This window comes from Physeter macrocephalus, chromosome 5 (assembly GCF_002837175.3).
Source record: "Physeter macrocephalus isolate SW-GA chromosome 5, ASM283717v5, whole genome shotgun sequence".
In the NCBI taxonomy this organism is placed as follows: Eukaryota; Metazoa; Chordata; class Mammalia; order Artiodactyla; family Physeteridae; genus Physeter; species Physeter macrocephalus.
Genome location: NC_041218.1, coordinates 96,025,285 through 96,032,045, shown reverse-complemented (window position 1 = coordinate 96,032,045; position 6,761 = coordinate 96,025,285).

The following is a 6,761-nucleotide window of genomic DNA, read 5'->3' as shown; positions in this document are numbered from 1 at the left end:
GTCTGTCATACAGAGTGAAGTAAGTCAGAAAGAGAAAAACAAATACCGTATGCTAACACACATATATGGAATCTAAGAAAAAAAAAGGTCATGAAGAACCTAGGGGTAAGACAGGAATAAAGACACAGACCTACAAGAGAATGGACTTGAGGCTATGGGGAGGGGGAAGGGTAAGCTGTGACAAAGTGAGAGAGTGGCATGGACATATATACACTACCAAGTGTAAAATAGTTAGCTAGTGGGAAGCAGCCACATAGCACAGGGAGATCAGCTCGGTGCTTTGTGACCACCTAGAGGGGTGGGATAGGGAGGGTGGGAGGGAGGGAGACGCAAGAGGGAAGAGATCTGGGAACATATGTATATGTATCACCGATTCACTTTGTTATAAAGCAGAAACTAACACATCATTGTAAAGCAATTATACTCCAATAAAGATGTTAAAAAAAAGACTGTATAGTAAGGAAGGTACAAAGAATTAATGAGATTTCATTTGCACGAAATATCCAGAATAGGCAAATCCATAGAGACTAAAAGTAGATTAGTAGTTGCCAGAGGTTGGGGAGGCCAGGGAATGTGGAGTAAGTGTTTAATGCGTACAGAGCTTCCTTTGGGGGAGATGAAAAAGTTCTGGAATCTTCAGTAGATGAGTGGATAAGTACAATGGGGTACATCAGACAATGGAATATTATTCAGCACTGAAAGGAAATGAGGTATGAAGCCATGAAAAGAACTGGAGGAAACTTAAGTGCATATTACTAAGTGAAATAAACCAATGTGAGAAGGCTACGTACTCTATGATTCCAACTATAAGACATTCTGGAAAAGGCAAAACTGTGGAGACAATAAAAAGATCAGTCGTTTTTAGTGAGAAGGGAGAGATTGACTACGTGAAGCACAGAGGGTTTTTAGGGCAGTGAAAATACTCTGTATGATACTATGATAATGGGTGCATGTCATTACACATTTGTCCAAACCCATAGAATGTACAACACCAAGGGTGGACCCTAATGTATATATGCACTAAGGTGACTCAAGTGCCTTGGTAGCCTATCTAAGTAAACCAAAACCTAGCCCAGAGTTACTGCACTCAAATCCCAGAAAATAAAATTTAAGAACAAACAGTCAGGACTTCCCTGGCGATCCAGTTGTTGAGACTCCACGCTTCCAATGCAGGGGGTGTGGGTTTGATCCCTGGTCGGGGAACTAAGATCCCACATGCCACGTGCCAAAAAGCAAAAAAACAAACAAACAGTCAGCTAGGTTTCCCCCCAAAAAGCAACTGCTCACGCTATAGCCAATCAAATAATTTCTTTGCTTTATCTCCAAGTCTCCGCCTATAAAAGCCTTTCTACTAGCTCCTGTAGGTGCAGTGCACCTAACAACTTTTGGTTGGGTACTGCCCGATTCAAACTGATGTTTGCTCAAATAAACTCTTCAAAGGTGTAAAATGTGCCTTAGTTTATCAGTTTATCTTTTAACAATCACTATGTGCTGGGTGTGCGCACAGTTGGGAAGAACAGCTCTAGGACACCCTCCAGCTCCAGGATGCTGTGATGAAAGTGACCAGTCACCAGACGACTCAGAGGAAGTCTCAGGTTGTTAATTAGATTTTCTGAATCCACGAACACTTTCTCTGCCAGCCTACCGTGGCATTTTTTTTTTTTTTTTTGCACCTTGGTTTTATTCACTCTACAATTTATTTCAGAGGTATTTTCATATCAGCACATTCTTAATGATGCATTACAGTCAGATTTGCTATAAAAGAGCATGAATTTGTGCCAGTACAATTGATACATTAGGGAACTATCTCAGGATAATGGGAATTTTACATTTGCTTATGCATGATTTCTTCTGCAAGAAACGCTAACTGACCACAGAAAACCACATACTGCTGAAATGAAGCCATGGAAGGAAACTGCACACAGGTACACACCTCCAACATCGTCCGCGGACCAAGTTTACTGCTGTGTTATGAGCCACAGCCTGGCAGATGTGACCCTTTTAAAGAAAAGACTCCACCTACGGAAGGTGGAGTCCACCCCCACCCCACCCCGCACCCCCACCTGGGCCGCCCCGATCTGATTTCACTTCTGCAAACTAAATGCCTGAACCTCTTTTTTCTGGAGAGCTCATTCCAGAACACTGGAACAGTAAAATCACAAGTAGCTGAGACATTTGAAGAGGCATTCAAACTTCTTAAATGCAAGGGAATCATATTTCCTTCTGACATTAAAAGGATTCTGAACTCATACGTGGGAGGATCAGATTAGCACCGTCGGAGGAAAAGTGACAAAACTATGTGGCCAGGAGGGGGCGCCTGGCGTGCGTGCAGCTGGGAGCCTGGCAACCGAGAAGCAGCTTTCTGGAAAAGTGAATCCGGTGAGCCATAACCTTCCAGAGAAGTGAGGCTCCTCCAGCATTGCTGGCAGCAAGGAGACTGAGGGAGTGCGGGGTTTGGGGTGGGAGGGACCTTACTGGCCCAACAGCAAACCAGAAAAATGAAGAGTGACTTTTCTTTTTTTTTCATCTCCCACTCACTCCTCAAATAAGTTGGTGGTTCTTAAACTCCTTGGGGTGTCCAAGAATCACCCAAGACGTTTTGAAACTGTAAATGTAATGATGGGCCCCAACCCAAGATTCAAATCTATGAAGTTCACATTAAAAGAAGCATCCCAGGGGATCCTGATGTAGGTGTGGTCCTTAAGTCACAGCCATAATTATTTGAGGAGAAACAAGCACATTTCACAACTTCAGGTTTGTGATATGCATAGAATAGGATAGTTATACAGGTAGCTGTAGAAGTCCCAGTAGGGGACTATAGATAGAGAGGGAAACCTAGGAAACTTTGGGAGACCACTGTAAGTTAATGATCGCTCAAGAAAGCTATTGGAATGAAGCAGGCTTGCTTAACTATAAAGCCATAAATAAAAGTACGAGATATGCCCCAGGCCATTAGGTGGAAGAAAAATGTCACCACCCTTCTACTGATTTGAATAAGTGCTATGATAATCCTAGTTTAATTTCATAGGGTCAGACACTGTCCTGCCTGATATGAAGGAGGAACTAGTGATGTAAGCCTCATGTCTACTGGAAGAAGGCCGTCTTTTCCCCTCCCCCTTTCCTTTGACCATAAAATTGTAGCCCACTTAATCCTCAAGGCAGAGCTCCCTCACCTGCCCGCTTGGCATCTCTTACAAGCGTCCTAAGTTAAGAAATCTACTTCTTTCCTATCACTTTGCCTCTCGCTGAATTCCTTCTGCGCCGAGACGCAAGGAACCTGAGCCTCAGTAAGTCCAGACGTCAGGTGAATGATTCTAATTAAAAGACGGTGGGGGGCTTCCCTGGTGGCGCAGTGGTTGCGCGTCCGCCTGCCGATGCAGGGGAACCGGGTCCGCGCCCCGGTCTGGGAGGATCCCACATGCCGCGGAGCGGCTGGGCCCGTGAGCCATGGCCGCTGAGCCTGCGCGTCCGGAGCCTGTGCCCCGCAATGGGAGAGGCCGCGATAGAGGGAGGCCCGCATACCACAAAAAAAAAAAAAAAAAAAAAAAAAAAAGACGGTGGGTTAGAGTCCAAGCAGGGTTTTGGCCGGGTTCGAGCCCCGGCTGCGTGGGTTCGAGTCCCAGTCTGAGTGTTACACGGTTTCAGCTTGGGCATGATAACTGACATTGAATTTCACCTCTCAGTTTACAAAGGGCTTTTATATCACAGGTCTTGTTTGGGACTCAAAATGACCCTTTTCTTTTTTTTTCGGTCATGCTGCGCAGCTTGTGGGATTTATTAGTTCCCCAAGCCCTCGGCAGTGAGAGTACGGAGTCCTAACCACTGGACCGCCAGGATATTCCCCAGAATGACCGTTTTATTGAGGTAGAAACTGAGGAGTCTTACAAGCCAGCCCACAAGCCCAGTTCCCTCTTCCGAATCCCGTGTCCTTAGCCCCAGGCAGCCTCACTGGGGGCCCCATCAAAGAGAGACCATGCCTGGGTTACCTCAGTGCTTCTCAAAACATGAGAATATAATCAATAAGCTCCAAGGATATACTATACACTGGGAATATAGCCAATATTTTCTAATAACTATAAATGGGATATAACCTTTGAAAATTGTGAATCACTATGTTGTACACCTGAAATTTGTATACTATTGTACAATTATACCTCAATGAAAAGCAAATAAACCAAAAAACACCATGAGAACCAGAGCACCTGGGAACTTGTATACAGTACAGTTTTGGGGTCTCTACCCCAGACCTATGGACTCTGGAGTAGGCCGCAGGCATCTGTGTTTTAACAGGCCTCCCCAGGTGATGCTAAAACTTGAGAACCACTGGGTTACCTCAACCAGACCCTAAAACCTAACAGCATCCTCAGTGGCAGAAATTGCAGAGGGTGGAGGGGTGGGAAGGGTGAGCTGGGGCCAGCCTGTTTCTCAACTTGCCCTCTAGTCAGGGGAAACCAGTGCCTTGGGGCCTGCCTATTCTTTCTGCTTCTTGGAATGGCCACACTCGGGATTTCCACCCTTCTTCCCAGGAAGTTTATCTGTTAGCGGATCAGCTTTTTCAGAGCCTGCCTGATTCTAGGCCCACTCTCACCTCCCGCAGGCCATCTGGATGCTCTGAACTTCAGCCCCAGACCCAGCTTGGGGCCTGGCACAAGCTGCCCCTAAGGGGAAGGTCTGAAAGGAACACCAGCCCCACCCTCCTGGGACTACGTCATCCATGGCTTCATCTGCCTGCTTGGGTCCTCCTGCTGGCTCACACATACTTGTAATTCTGGTTGTTTGGCTCTTTTTTTTTTATGTATTTTTTTATACAGCAGGTTCTTATTAGTTATCCATTTTATACATATTAGTGTATATATGTCAATCCCCATCTCCCAATTCATCACACTGGTTGTTTGGCTCTTGAAAGCTGAGAACTCCCTGCCCCCACAGGGAGATATCTGGTACCTTGTCTTGTCTGCAGAGCCTGGCTCCAAGAGCTCCTTTGTGACAGCTTTCCTGGTAACCACGCCCTACACCCCCTCCCCCAGCTTTCCAGGAAAAGTGAGCCAGCTCTTCCTCTGGGCTCCCATGACCCCTTGGGCTTACCTCATAGCGTTTACCTCACTGCACTATAAGTCTAGTGACTGAAATCCTTTTTGGATTCCCAGTATCTATGTCTGTTCCTGGACCAAAGTAGGGTGTCAGTAAATGTGTAACAGGGAAGAGCAAAATCTGACTCCATGTTGGATCTGTTTCTTTGACTTTAACCTTTGCTTTTTGTTGCTTTTGTTATTATAATCATCCACAATGGCCTGCCTCAGGGAACCCTGCCCCTCTGCCTGAATGTTAGACTAAAGTGCCTTTGTTCAGCTCACAGGGAGACAATCTGACCCTGCCCACCGGTGAAAGGCTGCACTGCCTGAATGTTAAACTAAAGTGCCTTTGTTCAGCTCACAGGGAGACAATCTGACCCTGCCCACCGGTGAAAGGCTGCAGAAAAGAAGAAATTAACACATCCCCTCCCTGAGGCTGGCCAAGCCAGGCAAAACTAATGGCCCTTTTTCCTTTACTTCCTCACTGCCTCCGCCTGTCTGTTCTATAAAAGAAACTGGCATCCAGACCCTGATAAGATGGTTTTTTGGAGGACACTAGTCCGCCATTTTCTTGGTCTGCCATCTTTCTGAGTAAAGTTGCTATTCCTTGCCTCAACACCTCATCTCCAGATTCATTGGCCTGTTGTGTGGTATGCAAAGCAAGCTTGGACTCAGTTTTGTTAGATGGAATGAATGTCTGATTGCCTTTGATCAGTGTACCGTGCTTTATGCATCTAGATTCCTAGTACGCAAGACAGCCGTGCTGGTGCTCAAACAAATGAGGATGCCTGGGATGGGGAGGTGAACCAGAGCATTATCACTGCCTTCTGGGTCTTTCTTATGTTAGGCTGAACAATTTAGACCCTCCCCTGCTGTCCATTCCTTTTACCTTTTGGGAACAAGTGCAGTATCCCTGGACCCTTGCTCTCCCAACCTAGGCTTCCAAGTCTTGCTGACTGTTGAGGTAACAGACCATAGTAGTTGGGTTCTCAATAAGGAGAACATATAATTTATCACCTATATTGGAGCACTGCGGAGAATGAAAGGGGGAGTATTAGTAATGGCACCAGGACAACAGGCACAAATGGGGAGGGTCACAGGAAAACCAGATGTGTTCACCCCATCTCTGAGCCACATGGGTGCTTGTGAGACAGGAAGGGGGCAGGACACAACTTTTAAAAGAATGATAGCCATTGAGGACACGACATAAATTGGTTAGAATGAACTAGGTCCAAGATGGCTGATGAGTTGACTTCCACTAGACCTTGAGCCTCAATATATGCTCATTGTAACACATCAGTGTGCTAAATGACACACTCACAGGTGCCATGACAGTTCCAAGGCCGACCATACAAAGTCAAAAAGTGGGCGGTGGTCCAATTCCTGGAAATCCCCACCCCTTCCCCAAAATAGCTGGAATACTCCTCCCACTCATTAGCCTATGAAATTACCCACTATAAAAACCCACCCCTATAAAAACTGGCAACCCTATACCTTGGGGCCACTCTCATCTTCTGAGATGGCCCACACTCTGTCTATGGAATATGTATCTCCCTGAATAAACCTTCTTTCACTTTACTGTGACTCGCTCTTTAATTCTTTCCTGTGTGAAGCTAAGAACCCACACTTGGCGGCCGTCCCAGGGATTTGCTTGAGACGTGGGACGTGACCATCCTCTCTGGCCCCACA